The sequence below is a fragment of the Mustela nivalis genome, assembly GCF_964662115.1.
Source record: "Mustela nivalis genome assembly, chromosome: 3".
NCBI lineage: Eukaryota > Metazoa > Chordata > Mammalia > Carnivora > Mustelidae > Mustela > Mustela nivalis.
In genome coordinates, this window is record NC_139022.1 from 135,841,922 (window position 1) to 135,859,302 (window position 17,381).

Here is a 17,381-nt window from a genome sequence, read left to right on the forward strand (position 1 = left end):
GTAACGTAGGCTGCTTGATTATCTGCTTTTTCAGAAAAAAATTGCAGAGGGACGCCTGGGTGGCTCAGTGGGTTAAGCCTCTGCCTTTGGGTCAGGTTATGATCTCAAGGTCCTGGAATCGAGCCCCACATCAGGCTCTCTGCTCGGTGGGGAGCCTGCTTCCTCCTCTCTGCCTGCCTCTCTGCCTACTTGTGATCTCTCTCTCTCTGTCAAATAAATAAATAAAATCTTAAAAAAAATTTTTTGCCGAGTGCAAATATGAGTTAGCACAGCTGCTGTTACTTCTTGAGGAATTCACAATGTGAGGGAAGCAGAGGCAAGAAAATCAATGTAGGATAAGGCCCTCAGCTTTGGTGCCTGGCTCACTGGAAGGTCTTGCAATAATTCTTGTGTCCAGGTGCTGTGGGCTAGTTCTAGAAATCACATAGCAGGGAGAATAAACCATGCTTCCAAGAAATATGATTATTAATTGATTCTCCAAATATTTATTGAGTATTGACAATATACCAGCCACTGTCCTAGGTGATGAGGACAGAATGGTGAACAAGGCAGATAGTGACCTTGTCCTCACAGGACTTACATTCTTATGGAGATTGTAATGACAATCAATTATAATAGCAATGACTTCTATTTGAAGACTACTTATTTTGGTACTTTATTTACATGTCTTGGTACTTTATTTACATGTCTTATTTCATTTAATCCTCACCAACAAACTTATCATGCAGGTACTATTATTTCCCCCTTTTCCAGATGAAGAACCTGAAACTCATGGAGGGTTGAGAATCTTGTCCAAGGTTGCTGGGGCAGAACTGGGATTCCTACCCTGGGGCCAGATCACTTAGGGCCTAAACTCTTCCTCACTGTCTTATTCTGCTTTAAGATCAAGGTCATGCACAACTGATAGAAGTTAACCAACTGAATGAATGAATGTGTGTGTGTGTGTGTGTGTGTGAGAGAGAGAGAGAGAGAGAGAGAGAGATAGATAGAGAGAGAGAGAGAGAAATAAAGACAAGGAGGGAGAAAGTACACTGAGCAGTGACAGGGCTGTTCTTGACCTCCTCTCCCTCCCTGAAGCCCCAGAAGACACCTTCTTCTCACTTTACTTGTCCTCACTTCTCGTGGCTTTTGTTGGTAACATGAGGGAAGCAGTCTCCTGAAACACTTGAAGGGAAAGCCACCATCTTCTCTTACTTGAGGAACCCCAAAAGTTAATGATAGCTTATTAAAGTGAAATCCAAAACCAGAGAGGGATTAAGAGGGTTCCTTTTTTTAAGTCCTTTCTCTGGAAATATTTATCCCCTTGGGTCCAGTAGTCAGCGTCACCATCCCCTCTTAGCCTTGAGGTGGAAATGGGAAGAATCAGCTTTCAGCAGTTTCGTCCAGAGGGACCTTCCAGCCCTGGGGCAGGAGACCATGTTCCATCCGTAGGCTGAATGAAAACTCCTGGATCACCAACACTGGTACCCAGAGTCAAGAGACTCAGCCCAGGTGGGATTGGCAGCTGGACAGCCAGAGGTAGGACCCAGTCTTTAAGGGTGAGTCCAGTTATGCCAGCTTTGGGAACCGGTCCTCAGGTAAGTCTGGGAGGACATGTTGTGACTCAGACGGTAGGCACGAAGAACAGAGATGAGAAGTTCCTGAAGCCCCACAGTCAAAGAATTCTGGAACTAGGATTCAAACCCAGAAACTAGTATGCCCAGAAAAATGAATAAAAACTCTCTGAGGTCAGAGAGGCTAAAGTTGTCCCAGGTCATACAGCTTTGGCATAGCTCCAGAGGTCATACTCTTTCTATGGCGCAAGACCCATGGAAAGTTCTAGAAGTTTTGTGGGACTGCTAATGGCAAAGGAAGGAACGGGCATGGAGCTCATCAAGAAGCCCAGAGTCTTGGTAGCCTTCTCTAGTCCTCAGTCACTTGTCTAGAAAAGAGGCAAAGCTGGATTGGGTGTGGCCTAGAGGAAGCCAAAGAGTTGGGCATCCACAGACTCATAGTCTGTGAGTGACAGAACTGGAGCCAAGGGCCACTCGCTCCCCTAATCCAGAGTCGGGGATCTTTCCCATAGTTCTAGGCTGCCATGTTCCCCTAGGGGGTGAGCATTTATCAGGACTATCAGGGGTCACCCAGTGAGACATTAGGGCTGATATCACTGAACTTTCCTCCTAAACTTAATACATTAATTCACTCACTAAAAGTTCATTGTTCATCAGACACTCTGCTAAACTTTCTTCCCGACATTATTCATTCAGTTTACGGACAAGCCCCAGATGCAGCGTGTACAGCTGAATACAAGACAGACAAGGCCCTCACCACATAACCATCCCCACAGGGGGTTATGATTCTTCCCGTTTTGTAGGTGAGGAAACTGAGGCCCAGAATGGGCAAGGGACTCACCAGAGTCACAGAGCTGGTCTGCATTAGAGCTGACGTGTGAACCCAACTCCGTCTTCACCACGTCAGCGTCTGGCCTCTCCCTGCAGCCTACTGAATTTATTCAGACAGTGGTTTGGTTTGGCTCTTTATTCCCCATGCCAGACTCCCCAGTGGGCTCTGCCCATGTTCCCATTACCAGCCAAATGTCACCTCCCTGCCACCCCTGCAGCCTCAAGGCAAATTTTCCAGATCTTCTTTTCCTCCTGCCAGAATATCTCTGCATTTTGCTCCAGCCGCCATGAAAAAAAAAAAAAAAAAAAAAAAAAAAAAAGTGCCTTTTCACTGTTCCTGTTAGCACCTGTTTCTCCTGCTGAAGTCCCCTTCCCTTCCTTTTCCGCAACTCAGAATGTCTCGTCACCCTTCAAGACCAGGGCAACTGTCCCTCCTCTGCGAGGCCTCCTGCCCTGACCGCCTGAGGAGAGAACGTCCTCCCTGCTCCCCAACACCCACCCCCATCGCAGCGTTTTTGTGGGCATCTTGTCTGTCTCTCCCGCTGGCCTGTGAATTCTCTGGGGTCGGGACTACCCGTCTGGTTCCAGGATCCATTACTAACCATTCCTAAGCGCTCAGTAAATGTTTGTGAAATGAATGCCTGAGGACAGCATGGCCTCTGTCTCCTCCAGTCGGCATCTGAGCTGCAGACTCCCTTCAGCCCAGCTCTGTCCTCATTCTTTATCCCAGCTGCTGACTGTGGGCTTAGGCCTTAGATGCTTCATTAACTAATAATAATGAGTCACTGTACTAGCCTCAGGAGCATTGTAAATGATACAGTGTCAGGAGAAGGCAGTGGGATGTGGAATTTCAATGAGGCTGGCATGATTCTTGAAACAGAGAAAAGGCCACGTGCAATCTTTTCCTCCCTTACAGCTCCCATATGCCAGGCCTCACACACTAACTTAGAATTATTCCATTATTCCATTCCAGTTCTAATTCTAGGCTGACGGTAGGGACTGCAAATGAGTGCCAGGTGGCAGGTGGGGCCGGCGGAATAATGGGTCCCCAAAAGATAGCATGTCCTAATGCCCACAGCCAGCGGCTGTGTTTCCTTATATGGGACAAGGGACTCTGCAGATGCCAGTAAGCTAGGAATCTGGAGATGGAGTGCCGATCCTGGATTACCCCGCTGGTGGGCCTTAATGTCATCACAGGGGTCTTTATAAGAGGCAGACGGAGATTTAACTACGGGGAGAAGATGATTTGATGATGGAGACAAAGTTTGGTGTGGTGTGCTTTGAAGATGGGCGAAGGGGTCACAGGCCAAGAAAAACAAAGGTGGGCCACCGGAAGCTGAAAAAGGCAAGGGAGGAAATTCTCTTCTTGAAGACTCCCTCAGGAACCAGCCCTTCCAATTCCTTGAGGTCAGCCCGGTGAAACTGATTTCAGACTTCTGACCTCAATTATGAGAGGATATGTTTGTGTTGTTTTAAGCCACAAGGTGTAGGTCATTTGTTACAGCAGCAACAGAGCACTAATACCTGAGGCTATTCCTGTTTTGGAGGAATCTGATAGAAGAATGCTGTCTTCTTTTCTGGAGGTAGCCTCAGAGTTCTTCGACCATGGCAAAAAACTGTTGGGAGATGGAAAGGGGAGATGGAACCCATCTGTTATTTGTTACTTTGTATCTGAACTGGTCCAAATCCCTCCTTCCAAAGTGAGGGAAATGGAAGTCCAGAGAGATCACATCTTTTCCAGAGACATGCAGCCCATTAGCCACAGGACAATCTTCTGCACGCCAAGATTCTCTGCCCTATGTCAAGCCCGTAAGAGCCCAGCTTGGCAGCCAACGTATCAAGGGTGATAAAACATTCTGGCTTGAATTGCATGCTCCTGCGGGAGCTGGAAGCTTCCCCCCACAGCCAGGGCTGGGTAAAGAGACGGTCCTGGGGTGACGGGGGGAGGGGGAGCTTTCTCTGGCTCCACGCTAAGTCCGCTCCTAGATGGTCAGGCTCTGTGGCACAAACTGGGAGAGACCCCTGGAACCTTGTGACTGACAGGCTTTGCCAAGGACTGGTCTCTTAGGGCAGATTTATTCATCAAAGCCCTCCATAGAGATCTCAGCCACCCCACTAATGATTTACCTGTGGAATCTGTGCTTTGCTCAAAATCTGTCCTCAGGAAATCCGAGCTTGTGAAATGAGAGTCGTTAGGGGAGGTAACTGTCACCGGAGAGGTAGAGCTGCTGGGACATTAGTCTCCCTAGCAGGTGGCTAAGGTTACAACCTCATAAGCAATGATCACTTCTCTACCCAGGTTTATTAGCCAAATGTTCCCTATGGGCTCAGCTGCGGGCGAGTAAAGCCCTCTCCTGCTCAAAGACCCTTTGAGGCTCCCCATGGCTTTCAAAACAAAGTTTTCTTCACCCGGACATTCCCAGGTCTCCTTGATTGGGCCTCACCCTTTCTTTCCAGCCTTATTTCCCACTATTCTTTCTCTAAAGCTGCAGTCATATTCACTGTTCTCTACAGAGAGCAGTGGGGAAATGGCTTGCCTATTAGTGCAGAGCTGAGGCCAGAGTGCGAATGCCCACGTCCTCCCCTAGCTTTTTATCTTGTTCCCAAACACAACAGGACAGGAGACATAACATTAACAACACACAAACCCCTCAACTCAAGGTGTCATCTTGATTTTTAGGATTATAAAATCCCATCCAAACAAGTCTCATTATTTGGCTTGGTATATAACATGGGCTAAATGCAGAGAAAAGATTTTGGATGTCAAGTTGAGAATCCTGGGTTTTGTTCCAGTCCCTGCCCTAAACAGACTGACCCTGGATAGTCTCCCTGACCCGTAACCCACTTCACTCCAGTTCTGCACAATCCAAGGGGTGGACTACATGATCTTTAAGTCTCTTCTGGGGAGACATTTCTTTTTCCCCACCAAGAGCCTGGATAAACTGTGTAAGTTTGCAAGGAAGATGTTTCCCAGGGTTGGTAGAAACTGGACTGTCCTGGTGAGGAAGAGCCAAATCCAGGAGCTTGGCTCAGCAGGAGGAAGGGATTGCTAATAGGGTTGCAGACAGGACTGGAAAGAGAAAGCAGAACAGTAGTGGGACCTGGTAGAATGTTAGTCAATTAACATTGACTAACAGAGAATGCTTCTCTGTTAGGGCATTCTCTCAAGTGTCACTGAGCCTTACTCTTGGGCTAGACTCTGAGTGAAGTGTGGGGGAAATGGAAAACATTCTTGCTTTTTTTTTTTTTTTTTTTTTGAGAGAGGGAGGGAGAGAGGGAGAAGGGGCAGAGGGAGAGGGAGAATCTAAAGCAGGCTCCATGTCCAATGTGGAGCCTAACGTGGGGCTCAGTCTCATGACACTGAGGTCATGACCTGAGCCCAACTCAAGATTTGGATGCCCAACCAACTGAGCCACCAGGTACCCCAAAATGTTCTTGGTCTTAAATAAGATCTTTGAGTCGGCATGGGGGAGGAGGGGAGGCAGGCAGTCAAGCAGGCAATGACAACACAGAGTGATATTGGGGTGGACGTATAGAGCCACAGGAACAGAAGAAAGGCCCTGTCATAGTGCACGAAGGTTCAGAGAGGTACACCTGGAGGGACCATATGTCAAGGGAGGGAAGGGAATAAACCCTCATTGAAAACTTGCTGCGAAGCTTGGCCTCAATGTTTCTATCTGGCCGGGAGGGGAGGGGGCGGTGGAGGAGCTAGCAGGACTACGGTAAGGATTAAATAAGAAATGCATGTAAGTGTTTAGCATGCAGCCTGCCACATAGGCTGCTTAATAAATCATAGCCACCATGATTACTACTACCCGTTGTTCATTCAACAGCTATTTACAGAGTGCCTACTTTGTGTTAGGCACTGTTTTAGGGGCTAGGATACATCCTTGAACAAAACAGACAGGAACCATGGTTCTCATGGGCTCACATTTGGGTGCTCACTCCTTTTGCGTTCACAGCCTGCAAGGAGGGTCTGATTACCCTTAATCTATAGATGAGGACTGGATGCTGAGAGCTTAAGCAACTTGTTGAAGGCCATGAAGCTAGCAAGTGGCAGAGGAAGGATTTGAGCCCAAGTCTGGGCCATGGCATGCCCAAGGCCTTCTCCACTGCCCCACCTTACCTCTCTATAAAAGGCACCACAGAGTTAACTATTGCTTGTGTGGTGTCAGTTGTCTTTTCAATGTGGATTTTCCGCGATGGTCCAGATTTTAAGCCCTCTGCCTCATCGTTCCTATAAATCATGAATACCCACCAGAACATGTCTGGGGTTTGGGCTTGTGAAACTGTGATTGCTTTACTCATTGCAGCCGTAAGAGCTGCAGGGAGAAGAGAGGTCATTGTAGCCAGAGCAGTGGGGAAGGAGGAGGCTGGACCGGGAGCCGCAAGGTCGAAAAAGGAAAGAGGAGGGAGTAGAAATGGGTAAACAATAATCCAGAAGAAAGGAATGCACAGTGTGTTTCTGTGTGGAGGAATCACATATATGTGTGCACGTACTGACGGCTTTAACAAATATTTATTGAACACCTAACATGTCAGGTCCCGCTCTAGGCACTGGATCCCAGCAAAGGAGGTGTGCTAGGTTCCTGCCCTCATTAGAGCTTGCAGTGGGTGTCAGTGCGTGCATGCACACGCATGAGTGTGTGCATGGGTGTGCGCGCGTGTGTATGTGTGTGCATGTGTGCATACATGTGTGCGCGTTGGGGAGGGTAAGGTCAAGGACAGGGATGGGAGGCACAGGGAGAAGGTACATGCAGTTAAGAGCATTCATCCCGATGGAGACTCCTTCCCCTGAATTTTGCTCCCCTAGCTTTGCTTCTGGATTTGCCTGCTCCCTCCCACCCCACCCATACTTGCGCCAAGAGAGGGAAAAGCACAGACTCCTGGAAGCTGCTCAGGAGGCCCCGGATGCCAGAGTGGAGGCGGCTCTGAGAGTGAGGTGCCGTGGCTCCAACCTTGCCGGCTGATGTTCCCTTTGGTGTGGTTCTTTTATCTACTAGCTCCGGGCAGACAATCGATGCTAATCCAATCTTCAGGGACCAAATGAAACAGCCGGCATTTAAAGGGCTTGAGCTCTCGTTATGATTACGGAGCAGAGCGACCTACATAATCGCTCTCGCCCCAGCCTGCCTGGGAGGCCACTGCCACTGACAAAGCCTAAGCAGACACTCTTTCTGCTGGGAACTGGCTATGATTTCTTCAGAGCTTGCCAAGCACAGAGGAGCCTGGGGTAGCAGGAGCCTGGCCAAGGGTCCCAGAGGCCTGGTTCCTGCCTTGGGTCTATAATTAACTCCTTGTGTGGCTCTGGGAATGTCTATTCCTATCACCACCACCTCCTGGGCCTCAGTCTCCCCATTTGTAACATGAGGGAGCTAGCTAAACCAGACCATCTTGGAGGTCCCTCCTCACTCCAAGGTTCTAGGACATTCATGATGCGAGGTCACACTACTCCAGTCTCCAGGACTTCTCTGGGACCCACACGGTGGGTATGAAGGGTAGTAACATAGGGATGTGTGTGTGTGTAGGTAGATATACTGATTTGAACATGTCCAAGTCATAGTAAGTGAAAAAAATTAAGTTGCAGAATGATTTCTATGAGGTGATACCACACACACATATTACATATGTGTGTACAAGCATACACGTGCATAGAACATTCGAACATCTCTGGAAAGACACGTAACGAGAGCCCTATAATCTTAAAGGAAGGGCAGTGGATAGCTAGGAAGATTTAAATTTTTCCATACCTTTTTGCACTTCCTGATTTTTTTAACCCTGCACATGGTCTCTTTGAAAATTAATAAACAATTTTTAAAATAGAGTGTGAACTTTGCCACCAATTCATTTATTCACTTAACAGGTATTTACTGGGCATCGATTATGTGCCAGGTACTGATTTAGGAAATAGTGAGTTAGTCAGTGCTTGCCTTCAGGAAGCCCACATTCTTGAATGATGATACCCAGATCGATCAGCCTATACTATAAGGCACGGTGGGGAGAAGGGGTGTGAAATACGCGACATACCCATGAGGACTTTCTGCCTGCAAACTGTTTGCTCCTGGGGAGGCCACCTCCCCGTGTTTGCTGATCCTCAGGTTCCTCACCTATAAAATGGTGGTAACAGTACGTTCTGTTCCACGGGTTCTTGTGAGAACTAATTGAAAGGAGTACCGACGATAATCATTGGATAAGTAACGGTACTTAGAACACAATAAGTGCTTCATACATGTTGATTATTGTTGTGGGAGGGGAGTCTAGAGGGAAGTGGGCATGGCCCAGCTCTGTAGGGAGTGAGAAAGGTATGGGTGGGGAGACACCTAGGAGGCAGAGCGGGTGCAGGAGTAGGAAAAGGTGAATAAACTGAGCTGGCTGTGGGTGGGGTTGGGTGAGACAGAAGGAAAGGAGAGGTGTGAGGGATCCAGCTTGGAGGATAGAAGTGGGTTTGGAACCCTAACGAGTGGGGAGTCCCTAGGATGCTTGGTCCAGCCAGGAAATGGAGTTTGGGGGAGGTGGGAAGCTCATTCATCCCATCCTCAGTGCCCATCTCAGTGTTGGCTGGTCTGGGTCTGAGTGGCAGGGATCTCTAGGGTCTGCTTGTGAGCTGTTGGGAAGATCCATTCAAAGCTTCTATCCCATCCCTTGTGATGATGCCAGACTCTTTACTATTAGAATCACCCTCCATGTGCAGGGCAGGGGACAGAGTCTGGGTGATACTGTGTCCAAAGGTCTTTGCCAAGAATTTAGACTCAGTATAGGAACAGAGAGAGAGAGAGAGTGTGTCTTCCTCAGGAGTTTCCAAACTAGTTGACCTTCAGACTCTCCTGAGATTCCAGTACAGATCCCGGGGCCTTCATTGCTATGTTCTGGCCATGCCACCATGCCCAAGCCAATGACAGGTGCTTCTCAGGCACATGGGGCTGGGAGCTTTTCCTTTGAATCCCAGCCAGACTCTAATACAGGCCAGAGTCAAACTCCAGGGTCCATGTGTGTGAGAAACAACAAAGTCATTTGTTCAGTGACTTAAAGACTGCTGGGGGCATGTGCATGTTTGTGTGTGTGCGTGCATGTGTGTGTGTGTCTGTGTGTGTGTGTGTCTGTGTGACATGTAGGAATAAGGGAAAGGAATGGAGTACAGGTCCAGTCGGGGGAGAAAGCCAGGGAAGTGAAATGTTTACTTCCTGAGAGAAAATGAAATCCAAAGGGAAAAAAAAAAATTATTGTCCTGGGGGACTCTGTGAATCTCACCTGCATTCAGTAAATCTCAGTGAATAATCTCATTCAGTGAAGCTTTTTATGCAAATCTACACAAACAAATTCTGGGCTGCGCTTGGAGTCCTGGGAGGGCTGACTCCATTTCAGGAGCTGTGAGGGGGGAAGTGAATTTAGCAAGAGGCCCCTCCTGGAAGCTGAAGATAAGAGGCTGGCCATGGCCCACAGGGCTCATTTGACAGTTCCCGGTGATAGCTTCTTAGCCGCACACACAATATAGATCCATGGCTTTTTGACACAAACTCAAAATACCAAATTTTTTCAAATTATTTTTGAGCAGCAAAATCGCCTTTGGGCCAAAGGAGGTTTTAAATGGAACTCTGACATAAAAAAGGAGAAGACGAGATGCTCCGGTCCCAGTATGGAAATGAGGATAGGGCACAGTGCCCCACCCATTCAGGCTGTGCCCACAGCCCTTCATGCAGGCCTGGCCTCAGGCAACAAAGGTCTTAGCTCAGATTTAAAATGCTTATTCTGGGGCACCTGGGTGGCTCAGTGGGTTAAAGCCTCTGCCTTTGGCTCAGGTCATGATCCCAAGGTCCTGGGTTCAAGCCCCACATCAGGCTCTCTGCTCAGCAGGGAGCCTGCTTCCTCCTCACTTTCTCTGCCTGCCTCTCTGCCTACTTGTGATCTCTGTCTGCCAAATAAATACATAAAATCTCTTTTAAAAAATAAAATAAAATGCTTATTCTCCAGGATACCTGGATGGCTCAGTTGGTTAAGCACCTGCGTTCAGCTGGGTCAGGATCTCGGCATCTGGGATTGAGTCCTGTGTAAGACTCCCCGCTCAGTGGGGAATCTGCTGCTCCCCCTGCTTGTGTGCGCTCTCTCTCTCTCTCTCTCTGACAAATAATAAAATCTTCTTTAAAAATTTAAAAAAATAAAAAGTTTTGAGAAATAAAATAAAATAAAATGCTTATGTTCCTTCACCCGCTGCACTTGAGAGAAGAATCCTCCCAGCACCTTACCACCTGGGGCTCGGTGCTATCCTGGGCTGGAGGACCAGTTCTTTCTGGAAAAAGGAACCTGAAAGGGACCATGGCCAGAAACTTGGGGGATGTCTCAGGAGTTCCTGGTTCTGTGACTCTGCCTCCTGACAAGGGCTCAGACTCTGAAATCAAAGGTTCAAATCCCGATTCTGCCATGGAGTGTTGTGTGATCTCGGGCAAGTCTCTGAGCCTCTCTAAGCCTGTTTTCTCGGCCGTAAAATGGACACGGCTCCTACGTGATAGGTTTGTGTAAGGAGTAAAGAAGCTGGTCACCTCAGTGGTAGCAGAGGAAAACAATAGAGGTGAGCAGTCGGTATGGTGACCATAGGAGGACACAGCCCCCCTGGGGGAAGCTATTGCTCAGGGCTGGCTGATAGTTCTCCTGTGGGAAGGCAGGCTCACAGAGGGCATTTTTCCAATTTTCCAAGGAAAAAAAATAGAAATTTAGATTTTTGTGTAAAACTCCCAAATTTTAGACCTTGGCAATGAATTCAGGTTTTAAACACTGTGAGTCAAACAAAACACATCTGGAGGGCCAGGAGTTTGTAATTGCCCATAGATGCCAAGTGACAATGACTGGTACTTTGGGGTCACTCACTAGGCTCCACAGGCATAGAGGAGAGCTTGTCTCGCCCACCTTCTCTCCTTTCCTCTCTGTCCCGACCATCCCATTAGCAGGCGTGCTCCGAGTTTCCTACTGAGAGGATCAAGAAATCTTCCCAAGCTCACCGAGCTGAGCCTGAATGTCAGGGTTGCAGGGGTCCTGCCCGGCTGTCTGTGCTCCGGTTTGTTGCCATTCCGACACTACCCCCCTGCCTGAGGACGGTGCGGACGGACTCCCCACAGGTGGTCATGGGCGGCTTGGCAGCCTCAGAGTGTGTGTGTGTCAAGGGAAGGGGAGCCCTTCAAAGGCACCATCTTGGATTCCTGCCTCTTATTCAAAACCAGCCTCCTGTGGAGTGAAGGATCTTTGCTCTGGGTGCCACACATTGTAGCAGGATTAATAAAAAAAAAAAAAAAAAAAAATCATCCTCTCTGAGAAGAACTGTCCAGGGTTCTGGTGCTGCCCTTGGAAGGTGCACATCTGGAGTTGGTCCTTCCGTTCTGGTATGGGTGTATGTGTGCTACCGGGTAGGAGGTTAGGGGCAGAAGGGTTAGTCTTCATTTTGTTTTTCTCCCTTCTTTCCTGTTCTCTTCCTTCTCTCCAAACTGCCCCCCGACCTTTTTTTTTTTTTTTTTTTACAAAAATAAGTGGGTTTTGTGAGCTTGTTGGGAGGTTAGCAAGGGAGCGTGGCTACCTGTATAACCTTGACCAAAGAGCATTCTTCTATCGGGGAAGGCCGTCCTCTTCGACAGAGGATGCAGTTCTGGAGGGACGCACATGGAGTGGTGAGGGAGGAAGGGGATACCCACTTAGCCAGTTAGATCAGCTGAGTCAACACTGGCGATCAATGGGGTGACAGATGTCGCAGCCAGCTTGCCTTCACATCTGTAAGTAGGCTTTTGTATGAATGATACATACTTACTAAAAAATTTATAGCTCAGAAAAGTTCCAGGTACAAAGTATATACAAGCAAAAACCCAATGCAAAATCTTGCTTCTCAGAAAAATCAGTGATAACTCAGTATCTTCCAAGATGTCTCTTTATATGTAGATAAACTGATATAGAAATGAGTATTTAATGTTACATAGTTGGGCTCATAAAATATCTGTGCAGTTGTACAACTTGCTTTTTCCTCTGAAACAGCACGTCTGGGGATGTCTTCCCCTGGCAATGCATTTGGGTCTGCACCATGGCTGTAGCTGCAGAATGATTCAAGGATACGCCATAAATTATTCATCAGGTTCCCTGTTAGGAAGCTGCACACAACTCCCCTTGTCAAGGTCCCTAGAGCTTCTCCCCACCCACCATCCCATGCATGGACACAGGGGCAGCCTTCTAACTGGCGCCCCTTCTTCCGGGCCTTCCCCTGACAATCCATTCCCACAGGGAACCCTGAGCTGATTTGTAACCATGGCCAACAGATCATTTCACTCCTCTGTTTAGAACACTGGAATCTCTTCCCATCACAGAATAAATTCCAAACCTCTTACTGTAGCCTAACAAGACTAACATTTTCATGATCTGGCTCTGCCCACCTGGCTTTTGCTGGCCTACAAATCATTCATTCTAATCTCAACCTCTGCCAGCAAGACTTTCTCCTTACCCCCAATCAAGGCTGATCTCCTTGTCCCTGCCAGTCCTTGTCCCATTACTCTGCTTTTTATTGTCTTTACAACACTTGCGACTAAGTGGAATTATCTTACTGACTGGTCTCCGTGTTTACTCTTGGCCACCAAGGGCAGGGCACTTGATCCTATCAAGCAGAACCCTGCCAGGTACCCAGGGGTAAGTAAGACGGAGCAATCCTTTTTTGAATAAATGAGCCAACTACTCAGCCTCTACAAAACCCAACACTCTTAAATCCTAATTTCCACCTTTTTCAGATTTCCTCTATCTCTCCCTTAAAATAATTTTGCTTTTATTTATTTTGCTAATTTATTTTAGAGAGAGAGAGTGAGAGCCCACAAGCAAGCAGGGGGAGCGGCAGAGGGACATGGGGCTCCATCCCAGGACTCCGAGATCATGGCCTGAGCTTAAAATCAAGAGCTCCCATTCAATGGACAGAGCCACCCAAGTGCCCCCAAATAATATTGCTTTAAAAAGTGAGCTTTGTGTCCCTCTCTGTTCTTTGCATGCAGAAGAGCTCAATCCAGAAGCCAGCCCTTCTTAGCTCTATCTCCTCTCTCTTCTTAGCTCTGGCTCCCATACTCTCAGACCTTACTCTTCAGCCAAATGGGGTTCTTGACCTCCTTCATACATGTCTGCTTCTGCCAGGAAGTCTACTCGTGCCTCTACTTTCTCTCTAGCTCTTGCCATCTGGCCTCTGGGGCTCAAACTTTCCTTCAGTCCAGCTAGAATGTCACCACTCCCGGGAGCTAGTCCTGTCTTTGGCAGCAAGAATGATCTTTTTCTGTCCTCCATACTCACGTGACACTTTTATCTTTTCCACCCTTGAGACATTAGCACTTTATGCTTTCCAATATTGCCATTTGTATCCCTAGTTTAATCTTTCCTACCAGATTGTGAGTTCCTTGCCAGGAGAGATTATGGCTTGTTCATTTCTAACAGTTAACATCAAGAAAAGGAGTTGTATACATTAGTTCTTTTAATCCTTACCAGGACACTCTGAGTTGGGAACTGTAAGTAACATCATTTTACAGATGAGGAGGCTCTGAGAGTTTAAGAAAGTTGCCAGAGTCCCTCCAGCTAGGAAGTGCAGGAGTCAGGATTTGAACCCACAGCCTGAAGTCTTAACTGTGAAGTCAGAGCAGTTCATCTTGGTGCCCGCAGCAAAAGCCCCCTTTCCAGTTGTTTTTCTTTTCTCTGTGCGGTAGCTGCAGGCCCTCAGCTCAGGAACCCTCAGGCCTTTGAAGTGCAGGACCTGCGGTGATACCGAAAACAAATCAAAGGACTGAAGGGCTTGAATCAAAATCTGAGTGTCTGCCTGCGGGGGCTGGCATTGTTGCTCACTGATGATTCAAGAGTCAGGCTGGAGGAACCAGGCAGGGATGGGTGATTTCCATGACACTGTTGCACTGAAGTGTTTCTCTAAATTATGGCCATGCCTCCATCTCTCTGTTCTTGTTCCGCTGGGAATGCACTGGGCGACTTCGGTTAGTTTCTGTGACTCTCCGCCCCTGCCCGCCTCACCGCTCCCCTCACCTTCTTCACCCCTATTTTCCTTGCTCTTCCTTTTCTCTTCCGTTAGCCCTCTCCTCTTTCACAAAGCTTCTTATACAGTGATCTCTCAGTGAAAAATGTTCTTGACAAAATGTGTGACTTTGGGCAAGCCCTTTGCCCTGCACCACTAAGTAGCCATTTTTGCTTCTTCTGTAGATGAAGTGGTTGGGACACTGATGGAGAAGTGGTGGCCCAGAGAGGGGATGGACTCTGCCTAAGGCCACACAGCAAGAGGATGGCCAGCACTGAACCTACACACAAAGTACAAAGAGTATCAATGAGCCCCAATGGACCCACCACCCAGTCTCAATGACTGGTAGCTCGTGGATGACCTCATTTCATTATTCTTAGTCACTTGCCCTCCCCCAGATTACTTTGAAAAAATCTCAGAAATCCTGTATTGTTAACATATTATTTAAAGGAGCCAAAGACAACCTCTGTGTATGCATTGTTTCTTTCTTCTCTGCGGGCTGAGACTCATTAGCTTAAAAGCCCGCAGGAGCCAAACTCAAATTTTTACACATCTCTGTTTTCAAAACATCCCAAACAAGCAGATTCCTAGCCACTCAGAGTCAGTCTTCTTCGCACACCTCTGATACCTCAGCCATTATCTGCTGACTATTGATAAGACGGAGTCTCATGGTTATGAGACCCCAAACTGCCTCTCCGACTTCTCTGACCCAGAGACTCCCATGGTACTGATGAGTGACCGATGTCATCTGGACACCTAGGCCTCTGCCTGATCTCCCACTCCCCCAGAATATTCCCTTGCCTCCTCCCTGCCCTAAGCTCTGGGTGGTCTTCTGCTGAGATGAACTTACCCCTCTTGCCAATAAGGTTTGGTGTATGTTGATGCTTCTAATGCTCATATTCTTTTTCCTTGATCAGTCCTCAAATCCCTCAACTCCTCCACAATTATTTATTTCTCTCTCTCTCTGGCCTTGCAATTTTTTTGCTGAAGACACGAGCTGTCCTGCAGAGTTTCCCACAGATAGATGAAATTTACAGATTGTACCACCGTGGTGCTGTTTAACACGTTCCTCTGTCCTTTGAAGTTAGATCCAAAGGCTCGATCAGATTCAGTTTCAGTCTTTTTCAGCAAGCCTGTTTCATAGGGGTGCCTCCTTCTTCCACTAGGAGCTCCTTCATGTCTGATTGACTCACTCATGATGCTCCTGATGTTAACAGTTGTTGCCTATTTCCAGGCTCATTAATTCATTAGGGATTGCAAAGTGGTAACATTCTTCTCCATTTATGAGCTGGAATGTTTCTAGAAAGAGAAATTTCCCCTCATTTACTTATTAGGTTTCCAGGGATATCTTTTGAATAGAGAAAGCAAGATAAAGGCTTGATTCTTTCCACTTATTTGCCAATTTTCAACTTTTAAAAGTTGATTATCTTGCATCCTCCATGGTGTTCAAATATCTTATTTTGTCCTTATGTAATAATGTATCCATGGATTTAAACAAACTGAATGTGTTTTAATCTATCGTTGTTATTGCTCTTATTGATGCCCAAATTATCCCATATTTGGTCAGTGGGAACATCTTCATGTGGATCACTGGTCCTTTGGACATGTCTTTAGTAGGTGTTGACAGTCTTCTTATTATCAGGAATAAGACATTCTAGCTCATCTTGTACATTATTTTTTAAATTATCCCTGACCTGAATCAACAACTTCTCCAAGAATCCTTAGTTCCTTTGGTGAGAAATGATATTTCAAGATCACACTATGGTTATTAAGGGAGCTCATTTGCACTGGTTGGCTGTGATTTTGGGGCTTTTTCAGTAGATAGAGTTTGAAAAAATTTTTAAAGATATAGTATGTCTTGTGTTCAATAGCAATCTTTTCTATTTAAATTCAGTGCTTACGGATTTTTTTTTTTTTACATAACCTTTTAAAAATTTCCCACCAGTGTGTCCTTTCTCCTAACTTGAGAATCCAGGTCCTCAATGACAATGACAATGATAGCATCAGAAAATCACTTAACTACTCATTTTCTTTCTCCCACGGTACAGTCTGAAAATGACAATACCAACAGTACTACCGACAATGTCATCACTGGAGAAAGCTTAGATTTTTCTCTCGCAATTATTTTTGTCCTTGGCATGTATGCTATTAAAGATGTACAGTCAAATTATGGTATTTTAAAGTCACTTGGAATATTTTTCTATATATGGTTATGCCATCAAATACATATATAATTGATTTCATTTAAATTTTTTCTTTCTATTTTTTTAAATTGAGGTACAGTTAACACAGCAAAATGTTCAGATTTTGAAGTTTTTACTTTGCAAATATTTTTATGTTTGATGACCCTTGACAAATGCATATATCTGTGCAACTTGTACCTCTAGCAAGATATAAATTGTCCACAGCTCAGAAAGTTCTTTTTTAGCTGTGAAATAACATATATATATATATATATATGCATGTCTCTGCCTCCAGTTCCTGAGACAGAGCTATTAAAATCCTTCTAAATTGGGGTGCTAGGAGCACTTTTATTCTAATATTTGGTCTTCTACCCCAGTTTCTGACACAGAACTGCTAAATCTCTTGGGATTTCCTGGGTGGTAGGAGCTACTTTTGTTCTGAGGCAACTCTTGGAGGGCTCCTGGTTGGGGGCAGGTCACCAGAAAGACCGATAATTAGAAGCTTGGGGCTTTTAGCCCCACTCCCCATTTTCCAGAGAGCGGAGGGACCTGGAAACTGATTAATAACTGATCATACCTATGCGATGAAGCTTCCAAAAGAAATCCCAAAAGCATGGGGCTCAGAGAGTTTCCACCTGATGAGGACTTCTATGCTCCAGGAGGGGGATACACCCCAACTCCACAGAGACAGAAGCTTCTGGACCTTGCCCTATGCATCTTCTCATCTGGGTACTCATCTATATCCTTTATAAGGAACAGGTAAGCATAGCTGTGGCTGTTTCCCTGAGTTCTTTGAGC

At 46.6% G+C, this 17,381-nt stretch overlaps 1 long non-coding RNA gene across 1 annotated transcript in view; it reads right to left on the reverse strand.

The window, feature by feature from the left end:
* Positions 1-2,480, reverse strand: part of LOC309861031 — a 34,780-nt gene extending 32,300 nt beyond the window's left edge. The window contains exon 1 of the long non-coding RNA XR_014309742.1: positions 2,395-2,480. This is a non-coding gene — a long non-coding RNA (uncharacterized lncRNA). The remainder of the gene's footprint in view (positions 1-2,394) is intronic.
* Between the last annotated feature and the right edge of the window lie 14,901 nt (positions 2,481-17,381).